The following is an 18,093-nucleotide window of genomic DNA, read 5'->3' as shown; positions in this document are numbered from 1 at the left end:
GGCTTTTTATGTATAGAGTTAGAACTCTTCTTTTGTTGTAACCAAGTTATACTTTGAAAGCTGTAAGCCCATAGGGCATTTATTTTGTTTCACGTATGCAATATCTTTTGTAAGCAAAACTCTAATATATGAAATACAAGATTTCTTCTCTGCTTATGGATCATATGGATGAATGTTTTATACTGTATTTTGAGGGCGTTACACATTCGGAAAAAGCACACTAAGAAATTTTTCTCTATCATATTAGAGTGTTACACTAAAGAATTTTTGTGTATGTTACATTATAGTGTTACTCGAATGAGTTTTTTTGGAGTATTATATTAGAGTGTTACGTTTGAGAAAAGTACACTAAGAAATTTTTTGTGTGTTACATTTGAGTGTTATAGTAAGGAATTTTTTTTTTTTGTTATATTAGAATGTTACACTAAGAAGTGTTTTGGGAGTCTTATATTGGAGTGTTACGTTTGAGAAAAGTATACTAAGGAATTTTTTTTTGTTATATTAGAATGTTACACTAATTTTTTTTTTTTTTGGACTGTTACATTGGAGTATTACAGTTTGAAATTATACATTTGGCCAAAGTTTACTAAATAGTTTTTATACTCTTTTTGAAATGTTTGAAGAATTCTGCATCCTTTTAGAATATTTGAAAAATCTCATATTTTAAGTCATTTTTGTACTCATTTTGAAATGTTTTCCAAATAAAAAAGATTTCTTATAAAAATCCATCCAAATTTGATTCTTATACATTTTTTTAGTACAAAAGAAAAAAAATAGAAGGAAACATTATAGAAATAAAGGTATAACCGTAAATCTAATTTTTAAATAATATATTAAATCTACCTTTCCAAAATCAATGGGACTAATTGGCCTATAAGAAAATCTTTAGGACTAAATGGATCATCATTTCTCAAGAAAGAATTTATAGGTAAATTTTCCTAAAAAATACTCCAAAGATTATATCATTATAACAAAATAAACTCCAAATTTTTAACTTTATCAATTTAAAACTTAAAACTTTTGATTATTTCAATTTAATTCAGTTGACTATTTTCGTTAAATAATTATAACCAATACAAAAAGAATATTTTAGTTATTAAACTCAATGAAAAAATGTATTTTAAACATTTTATGTATTCTGTGGGGACATAATTTTTGAATGGCAACACGTGGCCGAGGTGGCACCGAAGTGTCAGCCGAGGTGCCACGTGTCCTGATCATGACACTGAGGTGATCTCGGTTAAGCCAAGGTTATCTCCGAAGATATCGGAGTGTGGGATAAGCGGATAAGGGACAAGAGTCCTAGAACGAGAGAAGGCTTCAGTTTGGATAAAGATAAGACTCTTAGAGAGTTATCCCAATCCTACTGAGAGTCCAAGATTAGCAGTAATCCAAAGTCCATTGAAGCTATGCGTCTATTGGGATTAGGTTTGTGTTGGCTATAAAAGGGAGGCACCCCCATGGGTCTAAGGTACGCTTTTTATTTTCTGAATAGTGAGCTAAGCACTTTTGCTATCTTTGGGAGATAACTGACTTGATCGTCGGAGTGCCCCCAGGTGGACGAACCATCGCCAGAATCTCATCTTTCTGTTACAGGTCATTCAGGCGTCATCTATTTTGCCAGTGCTCTCCAGTTGAATACTAATTTGGCAGTGTGGTCAGAAATCTACCCACACAATTTGGCACCGTCTGTAGGAAAGAAAGGAGAATAGATGGCCAATAATGGACAGAAAGAGAAGGTTGGGGATGACACTCCTACTGGGAGTGGGAAACCTATTGACCTTGACGTCGAAGAGGACAACTGCAACAAAGAGGCTCGTGATAAGAATCACGGAGAGAAGGACGTTGGCTAGGAGGGCGATGTACCAAAGAAATCAGACCGAGGTGGGTATTATAACAAAGACGATCTCCAGGTATGGAAAGATAGATGCCTGCGGAGGGACGACGAGATGAAGAAACTGGCAAACAAATTGGCGGACCTACAATCAGTCGTCAATTTTATGATGCAAAACAACGTTATGCAACCACCGTTTCCGTTACAAGATACGCCGATTCCAACGCCCAAAAAAGATGCCCAGCCAGGAGGGCAGAGGACAATTCCTGCGACTCCTCAGCATGATAGAACCGAGAAACATTCTCACCGGCCTTCAAGGGAGGTCAGGCGGGGAGAATCAAGAATGGGAGATTCATGGAGGACGCATCGCACTGAGGAAGCTGACCCCAAAGAACATCGGCATGTTCAGGGGAAGGAGCTGTGTTTTGACGCAACCAACGAAGAAAGGTCCAAAAGGACTCACAATGATACTGAGAGCAGCACACCAAAAAGGCTGAAATCTGTTGATAGCCGAGCTCCTGGAAAGACCAAGGAGGATCTGAGGGGTTACTTCCAGAAGAAGCAACAAGATGTCGAGGTAACCTCTCCGGTCAAGCTGAGAACACAGTTCTCGGTGGAGTTAGAGAAATTTGAAGCCTCGAAAAGGTTCAGTATGCCGAGGTTACAGATATACGATGGTAAGTTAGACTCCAACTTTCACGTCGGCTTATACCTGAACTCGATAGCATTGTACACTGAGAATGAGTCGTTGCTCTGCAAGGTGTTCCCCTTTTCCTTTGGGGAAATTACATTACATTGGTTTCACAAGTTGCCAAAAGGAACTGTGAAAACCTGGGAAGGCCTGGCCGAGATGTTTGTGGCTAGGTTCGTGATAAACAAGTTACAACCATTGAGGGTGGACGCCCTGATGGCCTTGAGAATCAGTGAGGACGAAATCCTTAGGGCCTATACCAAAAGGTATTACGAGGTATTCAACCGAATACCAGAATGCAACCAAGAGGTGGCAGTTGTGTCATTTAAGAACAGATTGAAAGATGACTACCTACTTCGAAAATCACTGGCAAAGACATTGTCGATAAAGCATGGAGGAGCTTATGCCCAGGATAGAGAAGTATGCCAGGGCCGAGGAAGACACGCCGGGGACAAAGGTGTCGAAACCAGAGAAGAAAAACAGCTCGTCGAAGCGAGGCCGAGGTGATAGTGGATACAACAAACCAGAGGCAGGATTAAGGGCTGCACAGACAGTCACAACCGTATTTCGAATCCCTATCTACAAAGTCTTGGAGAAAATCTGAAATCAGCCCTATTACAGAGCACTAGCAAGGGTACCGGGCGAATTTATGGGAAGAAACCTTGGCAAGCACTGTGCTTACCATAATGAGGCTGAACATCTAACTCAGGGGTGTAGAGCCCTGAAGACACATCTGGAAGACCTGGTAAGACAAGGCCATTTAAGGGACCTGGTGGACGAGGCCAAGACAAGGGAAGAGTAGGCAAGACTGCCCCAGGCACCAACAGCACCACCTCCACCAGCACCACAACTGCAGGCAGGCAGACCTCGAGTGATCAATGTGATTCACTTGAAGGTAAATGAGAATAAGATAAGGGGGAAAACCCAGAAAGTGAAACACCTACAACATGTGTATCAGGTTGGGAAGAAAAGACCCAGGGCAGACAAGAGCCAGGGACCAGTGGTGTCCTTTACTGAGGAAGACTTGGAGATGGTGCAACATCCACACAACGATGCCTTGGTAATATCCCTCTAGATTGGAGAGTGCCAAGTGAAGCTCATCTTAGTTGACCAAGGCAACTCTTATAACATCATGTATGCCAGGTGTTACAAGGAGCTTGGCCTTCACTAAGTTGACTTGGAGCAGTCCAATAGCCCAATGGTTAGGTTCAATGGAACGCCGACGTGGCCCCTGGGAGCAGCAAGTTTGGAGGTGCAGGCTGGCACCAAGAAGCTAAAAACAGAGTTCACCATAATTGACACCCCCTCTCCTTACAATGCTATCATAGGAAGGTCATGGTTGTATGCAATGGGGGCTATTCCCTTAACATTGCATCAGCTATTGCAGTTCCCAATAGAACATGGAATAGAGGAAGTCAGAGGGGATCAGTTCCAGGCAAAGAATTGCTCCATGGTAGCGATGAAGTCTACCTGCAACATACAAGAAGTAGAAACAGCAGAGATCGAGGACGAGAATGTGGAAGTCCTGGATGATGTCGGCAAAGAGCCAGCCGAGAAGAGTGAAGAAGCTCTGAAGAAAATCCTTGTCCAGCAAGGGGATGAAGAACGCTTATTCCTTCTCAGCTCGGGCTTAGTCGAGGAAGAGGAAAAAGAGTTAGAGGCATTCCTGAGAGCAAACCTTGAGGTGTTTGCATGGACATCGTATGAGATGCCAGGTATTGACCCCGAGGTCACTTGCCACAGACTGAATGTAGACAAGTCGGCCAAACCTGTCATCCAATGGGCAAGGAGGCCGACACTAATGCATGTTGAGGCAGTAGAAGAGGAAATAGATAGACTTCTAGAGGCCAGATCCATTCGAGAGGTAAATTACCCGATATGGCTATCAAACACAATGGCTGTGAAGAAAAAGAATGGTAAGTGGAGGGTCTGCGTGGACTTCACCAGCCTGAATAAGGCTTGTCCCAAAGACAGTTTCCCATTACCCAAGATTGACCAATTGGTGGATGTCACTTCAGGGCATGGAAGAGTGCGAAGCCGCCTTGGCCGACTTGAAGAAGTATTTGACCACAGCTCCAGTCCTCTCAAATCCAGTACCTGGAGAGGAGCTGTTCTTATACATGGTAGTTTAAGAGCATGCAGTAAGTGCAGTAATAGTCAGAGAAGAAAAGGGAGAGCTAAAGGTAGTTTACTACATGAGTAAAACCCTAGCAGATGCAGAGACCGGATACCTACCCTTGGAGAAGTTAACACTGGCTTTAGTAATGGCCGCCAAGAAGCTGAATCACTACTTTCAAGCCCACAAAATTGTGGTGTTAACTGAACATCCTTTGAGGTCCCTGTTACAGCAGGGAGATCTAACAGGCAAAATAGCCAGATAGGCAGTAATGTTGGGCCAATACGACCTGGAATTCAGACCCAGGATAGCAATCAAAGGACAAGTCTTAGCCGACTTCGTGGCCGAGTTCACACCAGACGCCGTCATACATCGGGCTCCGTTGAGCCAAGGTATACAACGTCTCGGTGAGCAAGGAAAAACTCAACAGGGGACAGCAGAACAAATGAAGGAAGAAAAACTCAGGCCCTACAGTATTTACATCAGTGACTCCTTCCAGCTGTTTGTTGATGGAAGTTCAAACCGACAAGGAGCGGGGGTAGGAGTAGTGCTAGTATCTCCAGATGGGCAGGTATTGGAGCAATTCATTCGTCTGGGGTTTAAGGTCTCAAACAATGAAGCAGAGTATGAAGCACTAATAGTAAGATTAAAGCTGGCAGTAGCCATAGAAGCTGACGAGGTAATAGTCTGCTGTGACTCCCAGCTTATAGTCAACCAGGCAACAGGCGAGCATGCAGCCCGAGATGAAAGGATGTCGGCCTATGTAAAGGAAGTGGGCAGACTGATGGCATTGTTCCAAAATTACCGGCTACAGCAAGTCGACCGAGATGACAATAGCCATGCCGATGCCCTAGCCAACCTGGCTAGTGTAATGAAACCAGGAGAAGCAAGAACAATAATGGTTGATTACTTGTTAGGACCAAGTATAGAACCATTGAACGCAGAGCATGAAGCAATGTGTGTGGAGATGGGACCAAGCTGGATGGATGCAATAATAGTATTCCTTCGAGATGGGAAGCTGCCAGATGACCGAAAAGAAGCGCACAAGATCAGACTGAAGTCGGTAAGGTTCTGTTTGACAGCAGAAGGACATCTCTACAGAAGATCTTTTACTGGACCCTTTCTAAGATGTGTGCATCCTGTACAAGTTGAAGACTTTCTGTACGAAATACATGAAGGAGTATGTGGAAGCCATGCTGGGGGCAGGTCACTTGCTCATAGGGCCATTACTCAGGGGTACTGGTGGCCTTACATACAGAAAGATGCTGAAGCCTATGTCAAGAAGTGTAAGAAGTGCTAGAGGTTTGCATCTTTGATACATCAACCAGTAGCAGACTTGAACCTGGTGTCTAGCCCTTGGCCATTTGCCCAATGGGGCATGGATCTTGTTGGAAAACTACCTTAAGCAACTGGACAAAGGAAGTACCTGCTGGTGGCAATAGATTACTTCGCCAAATGGGTAGAAGCTGAACCCCTTGCCAAGATTCGGGACATTGATGTGAAGAACTTCATTTGGAAGAACATCATCACTAGGTTTGGGATCCCAAGAACAATAATAGCTGACAATGGCACACAGTTTGACAGTAAGCCAATCAAGAGCTTCTGTGCAAAGTTCAAAATCAAGAATTATTTTTCCACCCTAAGTTTTCCTCAAAGCAATGGCCAAGCAGAAGCATCCAACAAAGTTATCCTGGATGGGATTAAGAAGAGGCTGCAAGCAGCAAAGGGAAAGTGGGTGGATGAGTTGCCTAGTGTACTCTGGGCATATTAGACTATGTCGAGAATATCAACGGGGAATCCCCATTCGCCATGGCCTATGACACAGAGGCAGTAATTCCATTAGAGGTCGGCATCCCAAGGATCAGAACCCAGGGAGTAGAAAATGGGACCAATGAGGCATTCCTAGCCCGAGATCTTGATCTTCTAGAGGAACGAAGGGAAAAAGCAGCAATTCAGCTGGGGGCATACCAGCAGCAGCTTGCCAGGGTTTATAATAAGAAGGTGAACTCGCAAGAGTTCCAAGTTGGTGACCTTGTCCTGAGAAAGGTCATTGGCAACAAGAAGGATCTCAGAGAAGGCAAGCTTGGCCTGAATTGGGAAGGACCATATAGAATCATCTCGGTCTTGGGCAACGGGGCATATCGGCTTGAGGATTGTGAAGCAAAGAGCTGCCAAGACCCTATAATACTTGCAATCTGAAGTTTTTCTATCACTAGATCTTATTGTTTTTCAAGCTTTCTCTTGTTATTAGCCGAAGTATTAATAAATTTAGCACGTGTATATTGGGAGTTGGCGTGAAAAACGTCATAAATTTAGTCGAAAAAGGCCTTTGACGGCCAAAAATTGAAATCAGCCCCCGAAGCACTCTACGGATGGCACGGACAGCTTCCTTGTGTCAAATATGACCTATTGGGACAGACGGGAGGTAAATAACACATGTACGTTGGGAGTTGGCGTGAAAAATATCATAAACTCAACCGAAAAAAGGCCTTTAAGGGTTGAAAATTGAAAGCAATCGCCGAACCACTGTAGGGACGGCACGGGTAGCTTCCTCATGTCAAATAGGACATGTGGGGAAATACGGGACGTAATTAGCACGCGTACGTCGGGAGTTTGTGTGAAAAATGCCGTAAACTTAGCTGAAAACGGCCTTTGAGGGCCGAAAAAGGCCTTTGAGGGCCGAAAATTGAAAGCAACCCTCGAACCACTATAGGGATGGCACGGGTAGCTTCGTTGTGCCAAATAAGACCTGTGGGGACATACGGGATGTAATTACCACATGTACGTTGGGAGTTGGCGTGAAAAATAGAAATAAACTTAGCCTTTAACATATATATATTGTATTCACCACTGCCGCAGCCGCCACAACCAACTCACCACCACGATATAAAAATTGGTTGGGAAAATTTGAAAATAATAAAATTCAAATTTTATCTTGTACATAAACAATTTGTTTTGGTTCAGCACTTGACAGTTTTATCAAACAATTTTTCAGTTTAAAAAGTTCATCATTCCTTTTTCAGTACTTAATTTTTAGTTTTTAGTTTTTAGTTTTTAGTTTTATGAAACACCACCTCAGGGGCTTCGAAGATGCCTTGTTCACTGTGTATCAGGTTTGAATCAATCTACAAGCAAAGGGCTCATAAAATTCTAAAACATTATTTTATAAACTTTCAAGAGGTAAACAAAAGACACCATATATAAGATGTGTTGTAAAACAACTAGAGAGTTACTAACTCAATATTACTAACAGATGGATACTTAGTATTCATTTTGAGACTTATGCATATGGTGCGAAATAAGCTTAACTGATCAAGTTAGTGTATTCTTATTTGAACTATGAAAGAGCCCAGTTTGTTTGATGGTTGATACGTAATAGGTTTTAATCGATTTGACGGCCAATGCAAGAGCACAATATAAGAAGAGTGAGAAGTAAAATAAGACTTGGTGAAGCAGAATGAGAAGCCAATGGCAAAAGGCTGCCTGATGTCTATAAGATGTGTGGGTTAAGAATGAAAGTAAAAAGGAAATGACTGTGTGGAAGCTTGGAGTTTGGATAACCAATGACTGATGCAGACGTGTATCATGGCTAGCACCAAGTCATTCACAATACATCTCACAGTACAATATCTAATTGTGTAAGTTGGATCAGTCCATGCCTGGTTTAGTTCCATTGAAATTTGTAATGTTTTGCGACTTGATTGAGGAAGGGTGTGTGCCTAGAGATTCCAAGTCAAATCTCTATCAGCTAACTCTTAAGAACAGTGTTCCTGGACTAATATTTTAGTGATGGAATCTTGTCTTGTGTTACAGAGGATAGAAATCCTGATATGAACTGTTATTATGGCTTTTCGTTGACAAACTGAGAAGCTGCAATACTTATCTGTAATGTGATGTAGATACAAAACATTTGGTATCATATGATCATATTGTTAATTGCAGGTTACTAACAGATATGCTTGTGAGGGTTTAAAAGAGTTCAAATGGTCTGTCTAAATGATAAGAGTCACTTTTTTTTCAGTTCCATCTAATCTAGTGGATTTGGCTTGTATGTAATGTTAATTACTTGTCAAAAGAAAATAATATTTTCAGAATTGAAGTAACGAACCATAACGTGACAACAATTGCAACTTGGCTAAAGTGAAGGCCAGCAGACTTCAATTACTAGTTATATTTCTAAGTTACTATCTTTATTAGAACACCTCAGTTTGTTGACAGCTACAAATTTGACAAATGGCATGAATAGACTACTAAACTTTGATTTTTGTGTAGAAACTATTGATGTCAACCTTTTCAACGTGCTGTAGAACCTGTCACCATATCAAATGCTTCAACTATGCACACGGACACATTGAAATGGAAGATACTGAAAAAGGACACCACAATAAACTAATATATTTTCTGTTTATGTACATTTGATTGATTATATGTATTTTGATATTGCTTATTGCATGACACAGAATAAGAAGGTCAACAAATGCAACTGATATAATGCATAATAGTACTACTGTAGTGCCACTACTTAGCTAAATTATCCTTTATAACCGTTTTTTTTATATTTAATTTATGCTGGAAGTGTCCATTGCCTGCTTCAAATTACTTTTAGAATAAAATTAAGGCACATTCAAGACAGACTATTTTATTTCCAAGAAATTGATCATGAATCCCTTTAGCAAGGGTGAGGTTATCTGTTCAGGGAAGGGGGGTGTCCAAGAATTGCCGTCAAAGGGAGGTTATCTGTTCAACTTATAAATATATGTTGGCGTGTAATATTTATTAAAGCTTATATATTACAGCTTATATATTACAGCTTATAAATATATATGTTATATAAGCATCTCTATATATTTAGTTTCATGAATAAAATATATATATGTGTACACTTTAGACTAAACTTGACTTGGGGCTCATGCATGACTTGGAAATTTTGTTTACACTTTACACTTTACACTGAACTTGAATAAACTCTCAACTCAACAGAATCCATATGAATTGTAACCTATTTGTGACTTTCGATCATGATTGCCAAGATTTTGACAATACCAACACATTTAAGTAGACTTTGTTCTATAAGCCAACATAAATGTTACACAGCACATACCTTTGCATTGAGTTTCCAAGTACATTAAGTTTTATTCTAATACAAAATTGTACACAGTACATACCTTTCCACATTTTCACATATTGTCATTGTGGAGATTTAGATGTTAGATTTTAAGTGTGAGAAACAAATCTTGGAAATGTGAAATTTACAAGTTACTAGGTAATAAATACACTCTTGAAATTGTATGATGTTGAGAAACACATGGACTATATAGACCTCATCTGTTACAGGATCACTGTTGTGGCTAAACAGCAGTCATGTTGAATTGGAATTTTAAGTGTTTTGCTCAACAAAAAAATGACTGTGAAGTTGAATAAGAATTCAGAAACTTTTGGAGCTAGTAAACGAGACCGGTGTCATAATCTTTTCATGGCAACTGTGAATCTGTGGTGATCATTCAACTTTAACCTTTCTCTCTGTTTTACATTTTTCTGAAATGGTATGTATGAGCATATATTGTGGTGGTAACAAAATGATAGGTAATTATTCACTCTGTATGGATTTTAAATTTTTGTTTTATTTTTCTTCATTATGGTTAGACCTTTGCTCTCCCTAGAATCTGTTTTAGTGACAGCCTCATGTGGTTCATCCATTTTTTGTTTATGCATACATACATGATGCTAGGTGCGGAGGGAAGGGCATATCAAGTGGGGTCCTGCCCCCTCAAACGTTTGTACATATTTTTTGTTGACAATTTTTGTTTACAATGGAACTAATGGGTGTGATTTTTGTTGTGTAGATGGCTTTTGGCATTGACATGTGGATCTTCTATTTTTTTGTCCGGAAGATAATTCACAGTTTTGCAAAGTTGGAAAGTTTTTTGTCGTCCTCGGCTTTTTGTGTGGAAATTGGATGAATCGTACATATAATTTTTGGTGGGGTACATAGTATTTTTGAAACTTGTATTAATTGCTCTGGTGGTATATATAGATTACCTTTTGTCGCGGTACATATTACCATGGTAATTTGTACCATGCCAAATGGTCATTACAATGCATAGCATAGTAACAATGTTTTGTGTATAGAGGACATTGTTTTGGTAACATAGTTGGAATGCATGTAATTAGAATATATTAGTTGGTTTGTATATAAGTTTACATTGGAAGGTGTTCTTTTTTGTTTGATGGTTGTAAGTGAAACATGCATTGCGGAATAGGTGATAATATATATACTGATTTGTTTGTATACGTATTACAGGTTGCGGTGGATATATACAGGTTTTGAAAAAATTTATTAAAATGAAAAAAAATAAACAAAAATAAAAAATGACATTTTTGGTGACAAAAAAATTGGTAGCCAAAAAAAAGAAATATATATTTTGCCGACTAAATATTTAGTAGCTAAAACGAATAGAAAATAGTTTTGGCGACTAATTGTTTAGTAGCTAAAACTGAAAACACTTTTGGCGACTAAACTATGTAGTAGCTAAACTAGAATAACCTTTCCGCGACAAAATATTTAGTAGCTAAAAATGACACTATTGGCGACTATTAATTTGGTCGCCATATATAATTGAAATTTTTGGCGACAACAGATGTAGTAGCTGAAGACGTGAGTTAAATGAATTGATGCACCCTTTGGGCGACTTATATCTTAGTCGCCAATATGAATCATCAGCGACTAAAGCATTGTTAGTCGCTAATAGCTGCTTCTTTTGCCTACTAAAAATTAGTCGCCATTCTGTTGGATTTTTAGCGACTAAACCATTGTTAGTCGCTAATAGCTGCCTCTTTTGCCTACTAAAAGATTAGTCGCCATTTTGTTGGATTTTTAGCCACTAAAACAATTTTAGTCGCCAATACCTTCGCCGACAATGTATCCGCGACAAAAGCAGCGACCAAAATTTTTGGTCGGCAAATCATTTCGGCAACTAAAATCAATGCTTATGGCGACTAAAATATTAGCCGCCAAAAGTGTATTTTTTTTGTAGTGAGTTTGTACTATTAAATAATATTAAATATGTATATATATACACAATCGTTGATACAAAAGTTTCTTTTTTTTTGTTCTCAAGGCTTTTGGAGTTCCTTTCTAAATTCTGAAGTTTTTGAACAACTCAGTTTAACTTTGAAACAAATAATAACAGGCCAAAACACCAATCCCAAATATAATAATAATGATAAATATCTTTTTGATTTGGGCTTATATTTGTGCCTGTGGGCTGCTATTAGGCTTCTCGTTTTTTTTCTTTTTCTTTTTTTTTCTTTAGCTATATTTGGCCCCAAAACAAGATTAAAAACATAACTTTGCAACAACAACAACGGCATTATTGCTGTTGGCTTCTTCTTCTCCGGCGATGGGATTGGTGACCAAAGACAGAAAAAAAAAAAAAAAAAAAAGAATTCAACTAAATCTTCTTTTTTTTTTTTTTCATTAGGAAAGTCACCGTCTCGACTAAAATTTTGAAATGAACAAGATGAAGGAGATGGAGATGCATTTCGGCAATCGAAAAAGATTCATTCGGACTTATTTTGGCAGCTGATCTTCTATCGTTTCAAACCACAACAACTTCCTTCGAGTGCACTGTTGGGTTGTTTATTCGCTTATAGTGGTCGAACAACCAAATAGAAATCACCAAAGCGAGACACCATATTTGTTAATTTATTCTCCAAATGTTGGAAAAAATAAATTCTAAAAAGTTGCTTTCCTATAGATTATAATTCAATACTTGCATACTCAGTTTAACACTGTTCTGATGCCACTGAAAGAAAAGCAAATAATGGCAATGATCGATAATCCCATGAGGGCGTTTGTCACACAAGAAAGTCGACAATCCGAGAACAAAAACTGAGAAAGATTGGTAATATTGAAGTAGTTTTGCAACACTACAACCATGTGTATTTATATACATCATGGTAACATTTGGTAATGGACACAACTTTGGTGTTGTTTCACAACATCAATAGTCACAATGATTTGTCCGAGAGTTGTGTTATTTGGCTTTCAAATTCAAACTCTTGCTTCCAGATTGTTCTCATTTGTTGTGGGAAGGTTCATCAACAATCAAATGAGTTATGATTGAGTGTGGAGAGACCCACTGAATTATGGTATAGTCACTCTCATTCCATCACATAGTTGCCTATCATTTTGAAAAACAAAATATGATTTTTTGATATGTTTGGTGATGTCCGATGAAAATCACTTTTTGCACAATTCGACTTTACTGCTGAGTCTATGAAATGATAATTCAAATCATTGTTGTGAGCCTGAGATAAGGTTCACGAAAAAGAGTATGAAAGGAATTTTTATTTTTTATTTTGTTTTTAAAGAAGGGAGCCATTCCCACTCAAGATTCAATCATTTATTTTCGAAGGTCCATTAAGTAAATCATCAATACAAAATATTGAATTGATTGTATATTAATAATCACATGATTAAATCATGTTTGTATTTGAAAATAGTTGATAAATATATTTTTAAAATAAATTAGTATTTCATTTAAGTCAAACATGATCAAATCATATTTTTATTAATATCTAATCTGATTTTTAAATGAATAATTATTATTTTATTATTATTATTATTATTTTTTGCAGACTTTACAAGACGAACGTTTTAGATCCTCGCCTTGAAGCAGAACATTCTTGTTATGCCTGTCAATCATCACTAGGGATTAAAATAATAGTTTACCAATCAAAATATAATCCATAATTTATTTATTAGGTGATGTTGTACTAATGTATTACCCAAAAGTGGTTGTTCAGTGTTCCTTTCTATTACCTCATCTAAAAAACAAAACAAAATGTTCCTTTCTATTATTTTTACTTAGGCCCGTTTGGGGACTTACTTTTTTAGTCAATTAGTCAAAAAGTTACTAAATTAGCCAAAAAGCCAACAACTCATACCAAAAAGTCAAAGATTCTCTTTTCTCTCTACTTTTTGCACATCTTTTCGTAATTAGCCAAAAAGTCATCCCAAACATATAAGTTTTTTTTACCTACCTTTTTAGCCAAATAGCCAAAAAGTTACTAAATTAGCTTGTTCCCAAACGAGGCCTAATCGTGTTCGGCTTTAGAAAATTGGGCCTACTTTTTTAAAAATTAAATTTTTTATTTTCCATATTTTTTTATATTTTTACTCAAAAATTTTAATATTTTGAGAATCTTTTTTATTTTTCAGATATACCTAACCTAGATACAATTAAAAAGTGTAATTTCTATGGAAAAAAATCTTTAAAAAATTCATCAAATACAAAAATTTAGTATATTTTCATATTCTTGTGTTTTTATTGAATTTTTTAAAATATTTTTCACAAATATTTTACTTTTTAAGTGCATTTAGAAAGTAAAACATTTACTTAAAATATTTAAAAAATTCATTAAACACAAAAAACTATTTTAAAAAATTAATTTTTAAAAAATTAATCAAAAAAATTAACGATACGATGATAATAAGTTTCTATGAATTTAAGTCCTACCTAAAGTATTTCATAGTTGACATCTTTGGATTTTTAAAAGTAGAAGTCCACTTTCCTTGTAACGCCTTAAATTCTACTCTAAAAGTTATTCGGTCAATAATTAAGTGAGATCTCAAGAAAGATCAAATGAGTCAATATAGCCTTCATTCTACGTACAAATCCTTAGATAGCAAAGTTATCTTTTTAACAGATGTTAACAAGGTATTAACACAAGGTCTTCACAAGTTGACAGAATGTGTATATATATATATGTATAAGCAAAATAATAGTTACAAAATTGCAAGTTAGTTACAAAACAAGAAATTTCATCAATATTACATGTCCCAAAAAAATATGATTACAGATGGATTCAAACAAAAATAATTTCTAACTTCTTCTATGATAACCAAACGTCTTCAAATGTTTCTGTCACGACCCAAACCCGGCCCTATGGGTTTAGCACCGTAACCGGCCAGTAATCCGAGATTACCAAAGGCCTGCGGAACAGTAATACAGTAAGACAGAGTACAGGGCCTGGCGGAAGCCAATACAGTAAATAAATAGTGTCCATTGAGCTGTGACAGTCTGTATGCAAAAGATTTTTTCCATGCATTCATACATTATACAAAAACAGTACAGAACAGTATACACAATATTCACATCCACTTAACTAGGGACTCAACCCCACATAACAGTACAGAAAACATTCCGTCTGTACAACACAGTATACAAAATTAACAGTCACACAGTACAGGGACCTAATCCCTGTATAACAGTACAGTAAACAGTCAGTCTATACAAAACAGTGAAACAGTACAAAAAGGGGGAAATTCTAAAACACCCCTAAACCTTAACAGTAGGCTCGGAACCTCGCAGTGAGGCACAAAGGCTGGCTTGACAAAACTGGAGTAACCCTGACGCCTCTAGCTGCGGTCTGGTGCCTGTACACCTACATATATATATGAGCAGTGAGCTAAAGCCCAGTGAATAACATAAAGCGTAAAGGGGTTTAGAATGAATGTCCTTACAGTAATGAAAACAGTTCATTTCAATCAGTAATTCAGTTGCTCAGTACAGTAAACAGTCATATGTGGTACATCCATTAGCATAACAGTAACAGTAGGTCTTAAAAGACCGAACAGTAATGATGGCCATCAGTCAGTAAACAGTAGTGGTTCCACAAGGAAACCGACAGAGATCTCTGTGACAGTAACAGTAACAGTAAACCGTAGATACTAAGGATGCCACAGTACAGTTCAGAAATAAAGGACACACATTCATTCAGTAAATAATACCAGTTCAGTAAACAGTTCAGTTCAGTATTCAGAAGATAATCAGTTGAACATATCTTTACACAATTGTTACTCACAGAGTTCTGGGCTACAGTATGCTAGAGCGTGTCTCTCCAGTCGCCAACCCTACACAGTTAACAGGTTGAACACACTAAGCTACACAGTTGGGAAATCTCATAACTTAATCCCTAATTTGCCTTGGTGTGTTCTACAATGATATCCTCATCAAGGTGCCTTAAACTAGGCCTAAGAATGCCTAGGATGGGATGAGGATGCAAAAATACACTTAGAAAATATTTCGCAAAGTTTGCTGAAAATAGGAGCCTCGCTCGAGCGAGACTTTCTACGCTCGAGCGTAAGTCCAAAATCAAAGGCTTCGCTCGAGCGAGGAATCCTTCGCTCGAGCGGTCTGCAAAACAGTAAAAGTACTGGATGCTGAAATTTTACGCGCGATGGTCGCTCGATGGTCGCTCGAGCGGAGCCCTGGACAAAGGTGCTCGCTCGAGCGGGGAATCCTTCGCTCGAGCGAGGAAGCCAAATCTGGAATTTCCAGATTTGCCTCCCAAGCTCAAACCAAGCATTCAACCACTCCAAACTCGACCTCTTGGGCCCAAATTCTGGAAAACATCATTAAATTCAATGTATAACAAGTTTCAAAGCTCAATTTATGAATTCAAGCCCCAAAGGTGAGTCAATTAGAACCATATTCAAACCCATTTTCAAGAACAACATTCAAACATGCATGAATGAGTTTTAAACCAAATTGAAGCTCCAAGGCTTGCTCAAATGAGCTCATTTCTTTCCAAAACCAGATGAAAACATGGTCTATAACAACAATATGAGCATGCATGTACCAATGTCCATGTAATCAACCTCAAAATGCAACAATACCAACATGCATGCAAGAAATGATCTTCAATCCATCATTAATGGACCAAATCATGGCTTAGCTCTACAAATGAGGCATGAATTGTGCAAGAATGAACTCAAGAACAGCAACAAGAAGATGGATGTCCTACCTTGGGTGTAGAATTAGAGGTGAGGGAGCTCAAACATGCAAATACACTTTCAATTCTTCAAGATTCACAAGCTAAATCAACAAGAACACTTCTATTCTCTCCCTCTCTCCCTTAAGGTCGGTGATGTGCTCAAAATGGCTGAGCAAAATGTTCTTCAAGTGTGCACATAAGGCTCAAGTGTGTGTATATGAGATAGTGGCAAAATGGTAAATATGGCAAACTCTTTAATTGGCTTATTTAATCTAATTTAATCATACCTAATCAATTTTCAGATATTTATACCATAAAATCACATTAATTATGAGGGTCACGGAACATCAATCGGTTTCTAATTCGGCCGCCGATAAGGCCTTCAATTAGCAGTTTAAACATATCAACATGAACAGATAATCAGACAATCAAACAGATAGAATGAAATTAACTAACATATACTCAGTCAATTCAGTTCCAGTTTCAGTCAGTCAGTTCAGTACTTTTAATCAGTTCAATTATCGGTCAGTTATCAGTCATTATCAGTTCCGTTTAACAGTAACTGGTGATCAATCGGTCATTAATCAGTAAACAGTATGAGGGTTGTTACAGTCTCCCCTCCTTAAAAAGAGTTTAGTCCCCTAAACTCGAGTTACCTTCATTCTGGAAGAAAACAGGATTCAATGGAAACAGTTCAGGATATCGTTTAGCCATGTTATCTTCCCTTTCCCAAGTGGCATACACGCCACCATGGTTCTGCCAGTCAACTTTCACTAACGGGATCTCTTTGTTCCTCAGTTTCTTGATCCGTCGGTTTACAATCTGTATAGGCCGTTCCTCGTAAGTGTAGTCATCACTCAACACTACGTGGGTAGGCTCTATTACATGGAAGGGATCCCGGAGATAGTCTCTCAACATAGAAATGTGGAAGACGTTATGCATATGCTCCATTTCAGGAGGAAGCGCAACTTGATACGCCACCGGATTGATTTTCTCAATAATCTCGTATGGTCCGACGTATCTCGGTGCTAGCTTGCCTTTGACTCCAAAACGAGTCTGGCCTTTCATTGGTGTCACTTTCACAAAAACGTGATCACCCACTTCATACTCTCTGTCCCGTCTTCTGACATCTGCATAACTTTTCTGTCTACTCTGTGCAGTTTTCAGTCTTTGCTGTATCAGTTTCACTTTCTCAGTTGTTTCATACACAATCTCGGGCCCAAGCAAAGGCCCATCTCCAACTTCTGCCCAGCAAATCGGAGATCTACATTTTCTGCCATACAATGCCTCAAAAGGCGCCATGCCAATACTCGAATGGTAGCTGTTGTTATACGCAAATTCAGCTAAGGGCAAATGGCTTTCCCAGTTTCCCTGAAAATCAAGGACACACATTCTCAGTAAATCCTCCAGAGTTTGGATGGTCCTTTCTGACTGTCCATCTGTCTGAGGATGGTAGGCACTACTCAGCCTTAATTCAGTACCCAATGCAGTCTGTAGACTTTGCCAAAACCTCGATGTAAACTTCGAATCCCTGTCAGAAACAATAGACACAGGCACTCCATGCAGTCTTACAATTTCATCAATATAGATAACAGCCAATTTGTCCGCATTATAGATTGTCTTGACAGGTAAGAAGTGAGCAGATTTGGTTAGTCTATCAACAATAACCCA

The sequence above is a fragment of the Camellia sinensis genome, chromosome 4 (assembly GCF_055761805.1).
Source record: "Camellia sinensis isolate YWXY chromosome 4, ASM5576180v1, whole genome shotgun sequence".
NCBI classification, from domain to species: Eukaryota; Viridiplantae; Streptophyta; class Magnoliopsida; order Ericales; family Theaceae; genus Camellia; species Camellia sinensis.
The sequence above is the reverse complement of the archived record's forward strand: the minus strand, read 5'-3'. Positions refer to the sequence as shown.